This window comes from Hermetia illucens, chromosome 3 (assembly GCF_905115235.1).
Source record: "Hermetia illucens chromosome 3, iHerIll2.2.curated.20191125, whole genome shotgun sequence".
Taxonomy (NCBI): domain Eukaryota; kingdom Metazoa; phylum Arthropoda; class Insecta; order Diptera; family Stratiomyidae; genus Hermetia; species Hermetia illucens.
In genome coordinates, this window is record NC_051851.1 from 113,593,583 (window position 1) to 113,609,853 (window position 16,271).

The window sequence follows — 16,271 nt, forward strand, 5'->3', positions numbered from 1 at the left end:
ATTACCTGAGGTCAAGCCTATTTACTTTTGAGCACAACAACGTGGTTTTGTGAGTCTAAGTTACCCTGCCGTATCTCCTAGCCATCTGCTCCTTTTTCGCATCAAAAATGCTTTGAGTATATTTTTCTCCACGTGCCCTCGCTTTGAAGTATGGCCTCAATTCTAATGTTCGGAGATGTTTGACACCGTTTCGCCGTTAGGATATGGCTATAGCGCTTCCGCCTTTTGCAGAAGGAAAGGGTGTGGCAGGTATCATTCACCGCATCCTTGCAGTTAATGCCGACCGTGATTTGCAGGTAAAACTGAAAATACACGGAATCGCTGACCAGGTGTGTTAGATAATAGTCAACCTCATCCTGCTTTCAATTCAACGAGAGCCGGACATGTTTGATGAGATACACGGCCCATCTTCTGCTTGATTTTTTTTCCAGAGACTGCTGTCATTCGTTGAAAGTGCAGGCTCTCCTTTCACAAATGACAGCTTTTTTATTTCCTTTTTGGTGGGGACGTCCACTTCGATTTTCTCCGAAGCAATGGAAAATTCATGAGAATCTGTTTAAATCATGCTCTATTCGCGGGCTCTGGCATTAAACTCTCTTCCAACTAGAGCTTTTCCTTCCGTGTTTCAAATTTCGCCCTCTAAGGCGTCGAGTTTATTCCGAAAAGTGAACATAGAATCGTTCGGCGTTAGGTAAACGCCGAGAAAATAATTTCCTCATAACGAACTCAAATAAACCTATCTCTTCGGCGATGACCGTAAGTTGACCGTATTTTTGACGTATATGGCAGCAGTGCCGAATAAATTGGCATATTGGCAATGTATATTCGTTTGCAGGATGTGGATCATGCTTGACTTTTTAGTTTTGACAACTTTTTTGAGACCTGACACCACCTGGAACTGGGATCATAAGTCTTTTTTCTGCAGACCGCGATACTTGCAAAGAACGCAGAATTTTTCCGTTGCGTAAGTCTTCGTTGTGTGTTCGAGTTCGCCATGGGTAGGTATATAGGTATCAGTGGCCGCTCCGAGGAGCCCAATTAGCGCATTGGTGCGCCGTTTTGATGCCACAAACTCCTAAGACCGTGACTGTTGTTATAGGAACAGGGAAGCGGAGTCCAGCTGGCTCGGATCTTCAGAGCCAGCCCGTAGCATTCACGAAGGAAAGCAGTTCTCCGACCCTGCAGCTAGAAATCTCACTGAGGTCCCCAAAGAATGGTTTACCCAGTGTCCGCAGCCTGACTCGAGCCAGAGCTGGGCAATCGCAGAGAAAGTGCATGAGGGTTTCCCTTCCTTCTCCGCAGCTTCGGCAATGCGAGTTGTAGGGTAAGCCGAGCCTAGCGGCATGGTCCCCTATGGGCCAGTGCCCCGTGCAGACCGCCGTAATCTTGAATGCATTTGCACGCGTCTGGCACAGGAGCTCTCGTGATCGGACTATGTTATAAGCGGGCCAAATTCTCCTTGATTTGGCACAGCTTGTAAGCCTTCGCCATCTCAGCCCCGCGGCTGCTAGGTAGTGCGAGTAGACTCGACCCCCGACAGCCGCCAGCGGAACACCGACTGCATTCCCCGAGGGACCGCCAAGAGCAGAGCCTTGCCTGGCCAATCCGTCAGCCCACTCATTCCCCTCTATGTTCCTATGCCCGGGAACCCAGAGGAGAGTGATCTTGAGCGTGCCGCCCAGATGGTTGAGCGTGTCTCTGCACTGCCCCACCAACCGGGAAGATGTCGTCGTTGAGTACAAGGCCTTAATGGCCGCTTGGCTGCCGGTCAGAATGGCTATGTTACGCTTGGGGCTCGAATCACGCTCCAGCCATCGACAGACTTCCAATATCGCCAGTACTTCCACCTGGAATACACTGGTGAAACCTGGGAGACCATACGACTTGGATACACCGTGTGTATTCGAGAAAACCCCCGCGCCGACTCCATAGGCCATCTTTGATCCGTCCGTAAAGAATACCGTGTCATAGTCTTGCAACACGCCGCCGGATTTCCACTTTGCCTTGGTTGGAAGGTCCACAGCAAAGTTTCTCGTGAAGTTCAGCTTGCATGTGACATAGTCCGTGGGGGATGCCCAGATTTCTCGAGGTATTTCATCTAGAATGTTGCTGTGGCCGTAAGACTTCGCTGCCCAGCATCCGGACTCGCGTAGTCTGACGGCACTGCACGTTGCAACATATTTGATGTGGAGGTCTAAGGGGAGGAGATGCAGGAGTACATTGAGAGCATCTGCCGGAGAGGACTGCAGAGCCCCCGTAGCACCTGCATTAAGCTTCGTTCTATTGTATTTCTTCTTCAAAGCCTGCCACCATACAATAGATCCGTACGTGAGGATCGGACGCACTACAGCGGTGTACATCCAGAGAACCATCCTCGGCCGGAGACCCCATTTCTTCGCAAAGGTTCTCTTACAGGCATAGAAGGCTATACAGGCCTTCTTAACCCTCAGTTCTATGTTCAACCTCCAATTTAGCTTAGGATCCAGGATTACACCCAGATACTTTACATTAGAGGAAAGAACCAATCTTTGTTCATTCAGCCGTGGTAGATGGAATTCAGGTATCCTTGTCTTGGTGGTGAATAGCATCAGTTGCGTTTTGGTTGGGTTTATGCTGAGTCCGCATCTTGCGGCCCACAGGCACACCTTTCGCAACGCTCCTTCCATGATGTCGCTCATAATGGACAGAAACATCCCTGATACTAATATCACTAAGTCGTCGGCATACGCCACCACCTTCACCCCGCTGCTGTCCAATGTACGTAAAATTTTGTCCATTACTATTAACCAGAGCACCGGTGAGATAGCACCACCCTGGGGCGTGCCTCTGTTCACAGCTCTGGTCAAGTGGTTGCCTCCTAGATCGGACTGGATTATTCTGGTACTCAGCATGGATATAATTCAATGCGTGAGATACCCCTCCAATCCAATACCGGTCAAGGCTTCCTTGATGGCGTTGGTACTGACGTTGTTGAAAGCTCCTTCTATATCCAAGAAGGCAGCAAGGGTATACTGCTTGTACTGCAGCGACCGCTCAACTGTGCCAATTACCTCGTGGAGGGCGGTTTCTGTGGATTTTCCTTTGAGGTAGGCATGCTGGGACTTAGAGAAAGGCGTTCTCTCCATAATCGTCCTTAAGTGAATGCCCAGAACGCGTTCTAGGGTCTTCAGCACGAAAGAGGTCAGGCTGATTGGCCGAAAGTCCTTCGCGGACTCATGACCTCGCCTGCCGGCTTTCGGTATGAAAACCACCCGTGCGCGCCTCCAAGACTGCGGTACGTATCCTAAAGTGATGCAGCTCCGGTAAATCTCAACAAGCCACGGCATAACCCTTTCCTGCTGCTTCTGTAGCATGACTGGCATTATGCCATCTGGGCCTGGAGATTTGTATGCGGAGAAGCTGTTTATAGCCCAGCCGATCCTATCCCCGGTAATTACCGATTTGATAGTCTTGCACAGCTGGGGTTGCCGCAAACCCTCCAAGCGAGGTTCTGACCCACAGTCCTCCTCGCTAGAGGGAAAGTGCGTTTGCACCAGCAGCTCCAAGGTTTCACTAGAAGGTTCCGTCCAGGAGCCTTCCGACTTTTTAAGGAAGGATGGACTCTTATGTTCCTTGGACAGAATCTTATTGAGTCTCGCGGATTCACTAGTGCTTTCAATGTTCTGACAATAGTCTAGCCAAGACCGCCTCTTGGCGGTCCTGATGGCCGACTTGTACTTCTTTAGGCAGTCCTTATATGGCTGCCAGTATTTTTGCCTGTAGCAGATGTTGAAGATTTCTCTGGTCAGCTTCCTGAGGCTTGAGAGATCTTCGTTCCAGCACGGTGGCAAGGTCGTTTTGCTGTACTTAGCAGGGCACGAGACTTTGAAGGCGGTATCAAAAGCCTTCTCCAGAGCCCCGACCTTTGACTCCAGTTCGTCTGTCGTGCCAATCCTACCAATTTGCGCACCGGAGAGTTTGTTCTTAATTACCTGACCAAACTTTCTCCAGTCGATCCTCCTGGGGTCTCTAAAGGGCTTGGAGACCTCTGCGGCGAGATCTAGACTGAAGAGTATCCAACTGTGGTCAGAGAAGGATCTCTGGTCAGACACTCTCCAGTCCTCCACCCTAAGAATCCCGTTGTCTGTTATTAGGGTGATATCAAGGACCTCCTCCCAACCGTCACAGTTCTCCGAGCAGGGGAAATGAAAGGTTGGTGTACTGCCCCTGTTACACACCGATAGATTTGAAGTAATAATAAAATCAAAGAATGATTCACCCCTTTCGTTGATTTCGGAGCTGCCCCAGAGCGTATGCCTTGCATTTGCATCGCAGCCTATCAGCAGGTTGGCTTTCTTTGCTGTTATGGTGTTCGTCAGATGTTGTAGTTCTTCTGGCGGAGCTGATCGGTCATGAGCTATGTACGCCGAGGAAATATACACGTTCTCTGCCCCCACCTGCTCCAGCTTGACCACAACTAGGTCACTGGAACTCAGGTCCGGGCACAGGAAAGTGTGCAGACTCTTCCTCGCAAGAATACATACATACTCTAGGTCTATCCTGATCAGCGTCTCCTGTGCTGTGGAATAAATTAAAATATTTGCTTTGAAGCCCTTTGATGGTTCGGTCGCTTCCGACCCAGGGCTCCTGTATTAATGCGATGTCGATGCCTTCCTCTAAGAGGAAGACGAACAGATTAGCCAAGGCGCACTTCGAGTGCTGCAGATTTATCTGTGTTACCCTCAGCATATCTGCTTGCGTGGGGGGTTTGTCAGCCCCCGTCGGACCGTCGATCGTCATCTCCTCCAACAACTCGTTGGCGGCGTCGATTGGGTCAAGGTCGTCGTCTGGTTTCGCAGAACGGAACGCTTTTACTTTGGCATTCCTGACTCCGAACCACACTTTATAATCAGCCTTTTTCAGTGCCTCCAGGCACTCCTCGTTCATGCGGAGTAGTACGGGCTGGCTGTTTATCTGAGGTTCCTCCTCCTTTATAACAACCCAGTCGTCCATGGGAATCCCGGGGTTGTGAAGGCGCAGGAAATGGACGAGCTTGTCCTTCTCCATGCGGATCTTCGGCAACCAGATGCGAGCGACCGGTCTCCTGGGAATCTCGTCGTAAGGGATAATCTTGAGCTTAACGCCCTCCCAGGCGTCGCTGATCTTAGCGACACACGAGCCGAGAAAGTCCTTAGAGAAGTGGTCCATGCAAGCTATTACGTGGAACCCACGGACCACCTGAGATGAATCAAAGTGGGCAGTGAGTCCCGGGTGCTTGCCTCCGGTCTCCACCAGATGTTTATAGACCATGTCCGACAGCCTAGCCTCCACACTGGTCCACACCTCTAGCGTTAGTTTGCCGCTAGCAGAATTGTCATCCGTCAGCGCCACACGTAAGTGACTCCTGGCCACGTCGCTGAAGGGCTTCGCAGTACGTGGCCCGCCAGCTGACGGTTGCTGTACAATTTCTTCCGTATGTTGCTTGGCGTCTGCGCTCTTGCCCACTCTGCTCCGCTTCTTATCTTGTTCGACCTCGTCTTGAGATCGGTTGCGTTTTAGAGCGATGGGCTTCGCCTTCTGCTCGTCAGCCCGGCGTTTGCTGTTGTATTTAGCGAAGTCTTTTTCATCCCGTTCGTCGACAGTACCGGCCTCCTTATTCTTGGCAATCTTGCCGAGAATATGCATGGCCTTCTGACATTCTTGTCGGTTTTCGCTTTCGTTTTCGCTTTCGAGGGATCCCCCGACGCTGAGGGCTTCGGGTCAGGAGTACTATGTCTGGTACTCGCTACACCCAGCTTGACGGCAGTGGGTTCTAGGCTGGAAGTCACTAGTCCGTCTGACTCCTCGCTCCGGGAGGTCCCTGCGGTTGGTTTCAGCACAACGGTGCTACGGCTGACACCGAGTGTACTGCTCTCGACGGCCACTGTCTCCTGGCTGGAGGCCAGCAGCCTCGTCCTCCGATGATGCGCCTGGCATCATCTCCTCCTCTTCTATCGTCGTTTTAGTTTTTTTTTGTAGATTGAGTCCATGTCTTGGTCCCACGAGTAGTCCGGGAAGAATGTCCACCCTGGCTGGCCCGGACACCAGGGTAAAGGTCTTATTTGAAACTGAAGGTGCCCAAGGTATTCAGAGTTCGCATACTAAAGACCAAGCTCCCCATTGGCCACGCAGCCCTCGGCGTATGCTGTTCCACCTTGGCTTGGGGTCCTATTAGCACCTTCTCCGGTGCAAGGAGGACGATCCCCGGGCTGTTGCTTCAGTCCATCCCCCCGCCAGATCTAGTTGCCCCTAACACATGACCAGCAGACAAGCAGATCCTCGTCAGTTGGATGGGCCTACTCCCAGCCTGGCCCTACACACTCTTGGCCCGCCCGAAGACGGTTTCCAGCGGCCACCACGCGGAGGTCGTGTGAGGACTTGCCGAATTATGCAACTTTAATCTGAAGCATAATCAGACCAGGCCGCCGAGTTCGCCATACTTGTAAAATAGATTGCCTCTGCCCTGCGCTTTGCATAACTTTGCTATATGCCCGTATGCCAAGCAACTAAAGCACCCGATTAAAATTGTCCTTCGCCTTACCCGATTCACCTAATCTCAAATAAGCTGGTGTACGATTTTGTTTCTCAAAACGCGTATGGTTAATGCTGAAAATAAAAGAAATAAAAAAAATCAAACACGCATAACAGAGTAGAGGGAAGGAGGATTTTCTGTAAAAAAGGAGGCCACTCACAATTAAACAAGCTTTTTACATGCAAGGAGTTTTTTACAGGCATAGGAGTTTTAATTGCCAACAGTTTCAGTGACATTCGATTTGGCAATAGTCGCTTGTCTTGAGGTTAGTATGGTTTGATAATTCACCATAAATAGACTAATGCCGTAAATTGTTTAAATTTATTTTGAAAAACAATTCGAGAATCGTGTCGCGAAAAATTTGTCCAGTAATGAAGTACACTTAAGAGAGCTAGGTAAATAAAACAGAACATCTCATTTTCTTCTTCATCTTCTTCTTCAGACTCATCGTGATTAGTTGTGCCATTTTGCTCTGTCACAGGCTTATCGGGATGCATCCACTATACAGAGTATGATGCCACCGATGCTTCGATCCTGTTCCTTTCCCTGATTTCATTCGTTTGATTGCTTCCTCGATGTCAGTGGCGCTAACAGGTGGAACTGCTTCAAACGTCGGCAGTGCTTGTGGAAGTGGAAGATGAACAAATTCTTCCGTTGGAATCTGCTCGAAATATCGCCATTTAACCGTCGTTGGCGGTCGATCGGTGAGCAGAGTACTGTTCTTGTCATTAGTGGAACAAAATTCGAAAAGTTACATGCCTACGCTGATAAGCCGAAAACAGTTGAGTATTTAGAAGTTTGGAAATTGGACCTCCATATTACACTATGTATGCGGTAAGCACTGCGGAAATGCATGCGATGCGTCCGGATAGCTGAGTGGTTAGTGCACAAGGCTGTCATACGGAAGGTCGCGGTTCAAATCGCACTAGTGATGATAATATCGGATACCAGTCGACACAGCTGTGAATGAGTACCTGAGTCAAATCGGGGTAATAATCTCGGGCGAGCGCAATGTTGACCACATTGCCTCCTACAGTGGTTTGTTGTGAACCCTTACGACCTTGCATGAAGTGCTCTAACACACTTCAAGGCCTTGATCCAATATGGATTGTTGCGCCAACGATTCTTATTAATGCATGAGAAATCATATTTATACATTAATGCCAATCAAATAATCAAATAAATCAAATAAAGATAATATTCTGGACATAAAAATATTTTCCTGTCTTTTATTTCTCCGCCTACGAGTATATAATTTATATAACTTTACTTTGCAGAATTGAAAGTTCTTTATTTTTTAATATAATAAATAATTATGAAAATCTTCACATGTCAAAGATTCCACTAATTCGGCGCTAAGTCTGTTTCTTCCCTTACTCCACTGAGTATTAATCAGCGAGAACAGTCTTTCGGCCTTCGCGTTATGGAAGTGCATATAACATAGAAAATTAAAACTTACAGATCTTGGGGGTGTGTGTGTGTGTATGAGATGGGGGGAGAGACAAAGTCTCTGAGCACTCAGACCTTAGTGGTCCATTGTACTCGATTCCCTCGTTTAACGGAATATCCCCCCAGTTGGAGCACATCAGCACCAAATATCTGATGTCTGATTCGTCCGTAGGCGGGGCACTCACATAGAAAATGTTTCGTGGATTCCACTTCCTCATTACAGGATGGACACATCTTGGATAATTTCCATTCGGAACATATGCCCCGATAGTGAATTATGCCCAGTCAGAATGCCAAAAATACTTCTGCAAGTCTTCCTGCTTTTCGACTGGATAAACTTTGCAGTATGTTTGTTTGGTTCTGGCAGGAAAAGTTTGGTCTATCTAGCAGCATTAAGGCTTCGCCACCTTTCATTATGGGAAGCTTATTCCCAGTTTTTGATAGCAGCATCAGCCAAAGCTACCGACACCCCAATTGTTGAAGCATCTTTTCCTAAGGCATCCGAGATTTCATTTCCCTCTACACCACAATGACCAGGTACCCAAAATAAATCCACCATATTGAATCTAGAAACAGAATTCAATCGGTTGCTACATTCCTGAACCATTTTTGAAGTGATCAAAGTACTACTCAACGCCCTCAATGCAACTTGACTATCGCTACAGATTGAGATGCGCTTGCCCTTCAACCGCTCGTCAATCATCTAGGTTGCCCACAGGATCGCATACACTTCAGCATGAAAGACCGCTTTGTATTGTCCAAAAGGAAAGGCCCACTTCTCGTTTTTATTCGAGAGGTAGACTCCTACTCCAGAACCATTTTCTCTCTTTGAACCATCGATGTAGAAGACGTCAGTATATCCTGACACGCATTCTTCTGGTTCGCCCCAGTTTTCTCTCCGTTTCAAGATAACATCATATCTTCTATCAAACTGATCTGGAGATCTGAGAATTGAAAACTGGATTCAGTTGTCCCAATGAATCTTCCAATGCTCTGTGTCCCCACTTCCGTTCTTTTTTCATAGATCTAATCGGATTAATCTATGAGCTGCTCTCATTGCAGTGCTCTGAATAAACAAATTCAAGGGCTGCAAATTGAATAATACATTCAGAGCTGCGCCGGATGTAGCGATCATGACACCGGTGATACCGAGCCACACAGTTCTTTGCAGTGTGGAGAGTTTACAGCGAAAACTCTTTTGTTTCACCTTAACCCACCCCACTACGGATGCGTAAATGAACATCGGCCTAATGATAGCAACATATATCCACATTACTACCTGAGGCCTAAGTCCCCATGTCGAGGCAAAGGTCCGCCTACACAGCCCATAAGCTGTGAGAGCTCGTTTCATCTTTATCTCTACATATTTGTTCCAAAGAAGCTTCTTGTCTAGAATAACTTCCAAATATTTCACTTCTTCGGAGAGTTGAAGGTTTGTACCCCTCATCTCTGGAAGGCAAAGGCCATTCAGTTTCTTCCTTTTTGTAACTAATACCATTGTGGTTTTAATTGCATTTACTTAAAGTCCATGTCTGAGACACCGACTGTCAATAAAATCAACGACGCCATTCCGAGATCTCGCCCAACAGCCAGCACAGCCACGTCATCCGCATATACTTGAACTTGTATTGGCAGATTTTGCAATTGGCATAGTAGTACCCCACAGAAGTAGCGAAAATGAATTTGAATTTGAATAGTCAGCTTTGATATAAAGACTACCTTCACCTTCTGCCAATAGGAAGGGACGTAGCCTAGAGCAAGACATCCTCGAAAAATATTTCTTAGAAGTTGCTGGGTAGATACCATCCATGCTAGGTGCTTGAAGTGTTCAAATGATAGTATAGCAGCTCTCGCCTCTTCATTGGTAACAACCGCTCTCGCAGTGTCCCAATTCCCCTTATAACATCTCCATGTCGAAGGGTTTGCAGAAAACACCAATTCACTTCTTCCTACTTCTGAGACCAGTTCTCTCTGGTGGTGTACTTCCAAAAGAGTCTGTATAGACTCAACTCTGGAGTTCTTGAAAGTACCATCCGGTTTTCTAAGAGAGTCCAACTTGGCCGACTCAAACTTATTAAGGACTCTGCACAACCTGGAAGTCTCCCTTGAACTTCCAGTTCCTCAAAGTATGCTCTAAAAGAGTCTCGTTTCGAACGTTTTACGAGCCTCTTATTTTCACAATGTGAGTTAAGGAACTTTAGCCAGTCTTCATCGTTATTGCCTTTGCAAGTACGATTTAGAAGTCGTCAGCTCGATTTCCTGAGTCTCTGCAGTTCTCGGTTCCACCATGGAACCGTTTTACCACGTTGACCTAGGGAAATAGGACAAGCCTCTTAAAAGCACTCTAAAAGTGTGCCATTCAGAGTTTTCAATTGATCTTCTAGCTCAACTTTGTCGCGAAGAAGTTCCTTTCTGGATGTCCGATACCAGTCGACTCAGCTCTGAATGAGTACCTGAGTCAAATCAGGGTAATAATCTCGGGCGAGCGCAGTGCGGACCACATTGCCTCCTACACTGTACTGTAATGGTACACAGTCTTGAATGAAGTGCTCTAACACACTTTAAGGCCCTGATCCAAAAAGGATTGTTGCGCCAACGATTACTATTATTAAGTTCCTTGAACATCCTCCAATCCGTTTTCCTAGGATTCCGTCTTTGTATTACAGACTGTTCGGCTGCAATAGTTAGATTAAATTCTAAGTAACGGTGATCTGAGAGTGAGTTTCATCTAGCACTCGCCAGTTTCTAATCAACTCTAACAACTTTGAAGTGCAGATTGTTAGGTCAATTACTTCACTTCTTCTTGGCCCCACGAATGTAGGGGCGCATCCTACGTTCACGGTAATCAGACCAGCTGAAATGATAAAATCAAACAGCTTCTCACCACTAGGATTGCATTTGCTACTGCCCCAACAAATATGCTGTGCGTTCGCATCATAACCTATTAAAAGTTTAAGTCCACTTGATTCTGCATACACTACCACATCCCTTAGTTCTTGCGTCGGCGGAGGAGCATATTTTTTTTTCACAGAGTATAATCAGGTAGGTTATCAAATGAAAGGGCTCGATTAGTACTTTTCGAAACGGATCTTATTTCTGATAAAACATAAGAGAGATGGGGCTCAAAATGTGTACCCCAAAAAGTGAAACATGTCTCTTTCTCAGAACCTATCCAACTGAAAAATCTGAAAGCAGTCCGTCCGGATATTTACATAAATAAAGTTAATAGTACTTTTACATTTACATAAATAAAGTTAATAATACGTACCATGTTTTAGAAATTTGCTGGAAAACCCTCTTAAGTTCATCTCAGAAGTACAAAATTTGGTCTCAGCATACCCAATAACATGGGACATAATTCTGAAATTGAATTTGAAGGTAATCAAGTATTATTAACAAAGTTATAGAAGGTCAAATTTTCGCATTGCAGGTAAACTTATTGCACCTTAAGACATGTATGAGGTTAACATCATATAAAGTGAACTTAAATGAACGGCGGGGTCCATGGGGACATTTTAGTTTTTTTTTTTTTGGTGTTTTTTATTTATTTGCATATCAGTGTCAATTACTCGAAGTAGACATGTGGATGTATATGTATGTGCTAGCAAAGCCTACGGGTAGTAACCAACATGGAAATGCTTGAAAATGCGTTAGATCAATTTAGATACGCATATATGTATGCATTGTCATGTGGTAATAGGCAATATTTCTTTATTTAGGATGAACTCAGTTCTCCTTGATAAGTATGTACATATATGTGTAGCTTGAATTTTTGGCAAAATATGACGCAATATTTTGTATTCTTAACTATGTACGAATGGAAAATTGGGTATAGAGAGTTTCATACATAAGATGACATAAGATGAACACAAAACCTTGAAGTGCCCAGATTCTGGTATCCCGACTTGTTTGTTTACCATCATAGTCAAGATTGTAGTTTCAAACATATTCTGTGAGGGGACAGAACGGAAAGAGTATGTAGCAGAGAGAAAGAGAAAAGCAAAGTCCCCTCTTTGTAATCTCGCCATCACCCCATTAAACGTCATGGCTCCTTAAAGTGGGTTATATTCTTGTCAAAACGTTAGGGTTAAATTATGAGCGCTATCCCCACAGGGGTCGAGGAGAATATGAAGGAAGAAGCGGAAGATACTCTTCCTCAAATTCCACTAAATAATCGTGGTAACCATCCCTGTTAAAAAGTATCTGCTAGCGGAGTTTCACAACTAACCTACACTATAAGAGAACGTCCTGATTTTTTTTAATTTATCCTCAATTATTCCTAATCAACCTGAATTTTTATTATTTATGCTCAAGTAGCCCTCTCCTTACACATTTTAAGAAGCCGCTTTAAACTAGCAGTTACTTGGAACTGAAATGCTGTTAGTATTTTAGCTAGAACATGCATTGTAAATCTGCATCCTTGCTTATCATACAACCAGTTTTCGTAACTAAAAATCATTTTGATCCTTTGTGATTGCTTTCCATATTTTATTGCATCTTTTTCTCGAAAAGCAAGGGTAGAGAACACATCCATGGATACCAGTTTTTACTTTTTACCGTACTTTGTGTTTTCACTTGACTCGTACTAATAAGGATTTTTTTGCAACCAAACATTGACATTGACATAAATGATGCCTGAATATTCGCGAAAATGTCAATAACAGATAAATTTATTGGACATTACAAGCAAATTTCTTTAGCATATACGTATTTACGCATGCCTGTTTCCAGTAATTGATACTGATATTCAAATGACTAAAAAAGCTAAAAAAGAAGAGCCAAAGTTTCCCCATAAATCCCGCCGTTCATTTAAGTTCACTTTATACATATGATGATGACGTCAAACGCGTCCTAAAATGCAATAAATTTACATGAAATGTAATACTTTGACTTCCAATAACTTTGTTAATAATACTTGGATAGCATTCGAATTTTCCAGAATTACGTTCTATATTATCAGCTACACTCTTGCCGCTCTTGTACTTCTAGGATGAATTTAAGGGGGGTTTTAGGGTAAATGTCTAAAATATGGTAATATGTTATTATTAAGTTTATTGGGATAGATATCGGGAAGGAGTGTATTGTATCAGAAATAGATTTTATATGGAAGCATCAGTTTGATTTCTTACAGATTTTTCGGTTGGAACGAAACCTAATTTACTTTTTGGGGCTCACGTTTTGAGCCCTCACTCCCGTATGTTCAACCCAATATCAAAAATAGAATAGTTGTAAAAAGGGTTAATTGAGCCTTTTCATTGGATATCCCACACGGCCATATTCCGATAAAAAAAGTTGCAGCCCTCTTTCACATGACCCAGTAGAAAGTGCATCATTATGGAAAGGGATTTACAGACCACACATTCGCCCCAAATTTCGTGACAATAGGTTCGGCTGTTTCCGAGCAAATCAGGTGTGACCGACGAGCTGTTGGAGATCTGCAGTAGAATAGTTGACAACAAAACTCTAGGCATGGAGGGAATATCGAATAGGACCCTTAAGCTAGTCGTGAAATTTAGACCGGAGACATTCGCCGACTTGCTTGAAGCGGGAAAAGTTGGTACTGTTGCCTAAGGTTAGCAAATCTCCAGGTGACCCATCTTCCTATAGACCCATATGTCTTCCAAACACTATGGGACAAATGATGGAGCGGGTAATTTATAATGGATTGCTCCTAGTCGTTGAATGAGCGAAGCAGGCCTTTCAGATCGATAGTGTGGGCTCCGTAAAGCCAGATCAACCATTGATGGCATCAGAATCGTTACTGGCATGGCAGAAAATGCAATCCATGGAAAGGGCAGCACCAGCAAATGTTGCATGGTTGTAACCTTGGACGTGAAAAATGCAGTCAATTCGGCCAATTGGAGAAGTATATAGAAATCTTTGGCGACAATTGGTGCTCCCACTATCTCCTTACTATTGTCGACAGCTACTTGCGAGAACGAACGCTCTGGTTTAACATCGATAATGGACCCCAGGAGTACGTTGTCTTTGCGGGTGTCCATACAACGATATACTCAACCTTTTGGTTCCGGAGGAAGTCACAGTGGTGGGCTGCTTTCGAAATATAAGCTTCATAAAGGTTCACGACCCTACAGAGGCGAATTCAGAGTCAGAGAAGGATACCTTCTACAAGGCAGTTGAGCGAACGGTCAAAGTCTGTCCCAAGTATGATATTAAAATCATTCTTGGAAATTTTAACAATCAAGAAGGGATGGAGCCCATATTCAGGCGATACGTCCCATAGACTCCCCCGCCCCCCATTACTCCCACAGGCGCGGAAGTTTTACCAACAAGTTAGCAGACCTTATAAACCTCGCTGCTCATCCTGCCGAAACAAAGAGGGAAATGTGATCTCCGATGAAATGGGCATATCGATGGGTTGAGTATTTTGATGAACTGCTCATCAACTAAAATATCGCTGAGTTGAAGGCCCCGCTAACTGAAAATGTAAAAATGAAAATAAGAATTTCGCATAGTATACGAAGAAGAATTTTGGAGCATCTCATGAATAACCGATGGTATAGAAAATCGATTAAACGGGTTTTACTTGAAATAACATTTTCTGTGTCCGGGAAGCACTTACAGAAGGTCCCTGAAATCCAGTATTTCGCCTTTGTCCTGCGACGAGCTGGCGAGAAGATCCATTTATTTGTATGTAGCATTATTCTTTCGCTTCTATCTAGCATCCTTTAGCACCTCCATTATCCTCCTTTTAGATTCCTAATTTTCATCCTGATTTTATTAACGTATTTTATTCGAATCTTTTAATTCCCTTTTGAAATGTGCATCAGAAAACGCTTCCGTCTTTAAATTTCCTAAACCCCTAGACTTTTTTAAGGTTTTGTGTGAAACAAAACCTTGTTAATATCGATTGAATGCCTATCCATCCGTCTGCCCGTCTGTCTGTCTATCTATCAATGAGATTTACTTCAAAAGGGTTTTGGCAATCATCATGAAGGTTGGTGAGAATATATACGTTGTGAACCGCTACATGTGCAACGAATGGCATCACTTTGTGTTGGATTTAAGCTCCCCACATATGTGGAAGGGCGGACCAAATTTTTTTTCACAGAATATGGTCATGTAGGGTATCAAACGAAAGTGCTCAAGTACTTTTCACGAATGATCCTCTTTCTTATATTGGGTGAAACACAAGGGTGTGGGGACTCAAAATGTATGCCCCAAAAAGTGGAACAACTCCCGTTCTCAGAACCTATCCAACTGAGGAATCTGAAAAAAAGTCACAGAAATGCATCGATATAAAATCTAGGCCTCAAAATACTTTACTTTACGACATCTGCTAAAGTAAATTTAGTAATGGCATGTAACTATATTTTAGAAATTTAGCCAAAAACATTCCATAAGTAAGAAATTTGGCATCAGTATAAATGATAATATAGGAGGCAACCCTGGGAGGCAATCCAACTATTACTAACAAAGTTGTAGAAGGTCAAAGTTTTGTATTTCGTTGGCCATGTGCTAATGGCGGGCCGAACTAATTTGGGTAGGAACTGGCTCCGCTTCGCTCTTGAGTAGATGGCGGGTTCAGGATGTATTTGTTTTATTAGCTGAAACTAGTCTCGGTGCAAAACAAACGCTTTTGGACAACAATTCATACATTTGTCAGTTTTTGAATTAAACAAAGTAGAGTAAAATGCCACCTGTAGTTGGTTTCGATCACGCTGCTCCTTAGGGTGGAGGCGGGAGGCAGCGTTTGATGAGATCACCTCTACTCTGCGATGGAAACCGACGACAAGTTTTTTTTGCAGGTAACATAGTGTTCCATCTAGATATATGTTATGATATGTTACTATCAACGATATTCAACTTTTTTAATTATATATGTACATATGTATGTATTCTTTGGCTCATGCAGGAAACTGGAAATATTCAGGTGCGCGCTATAAATTTTTAGCTATCTGCGAAAAAAAAGTGCATAGGAAGTTCCTCACATAACATGAAGCGCCCAGCTTCCGGTATTCCGAATTGTTTTTTGTCGTTTTCAGCATAACTTGAATGGCCTGGCCATATACATGTTCATGCTGTGGTTAGCAAATGCATCTTGGAATGCAGAAGATTGATGCTTTTGCGCATTGCTGCGAAACAGCTGGTCTGAGACTATGCCGCACACTGTAGGCAAATCACAATTTAATAATAATAATAATAATCGTTGGTGCAACAATCCATATTGGATCAAGACCTTGAAGTGTGTTAGAGCACTTCATTCAAGACCGTAACGGTACACTACAGTACACTGTAGGAGGCAATGTGG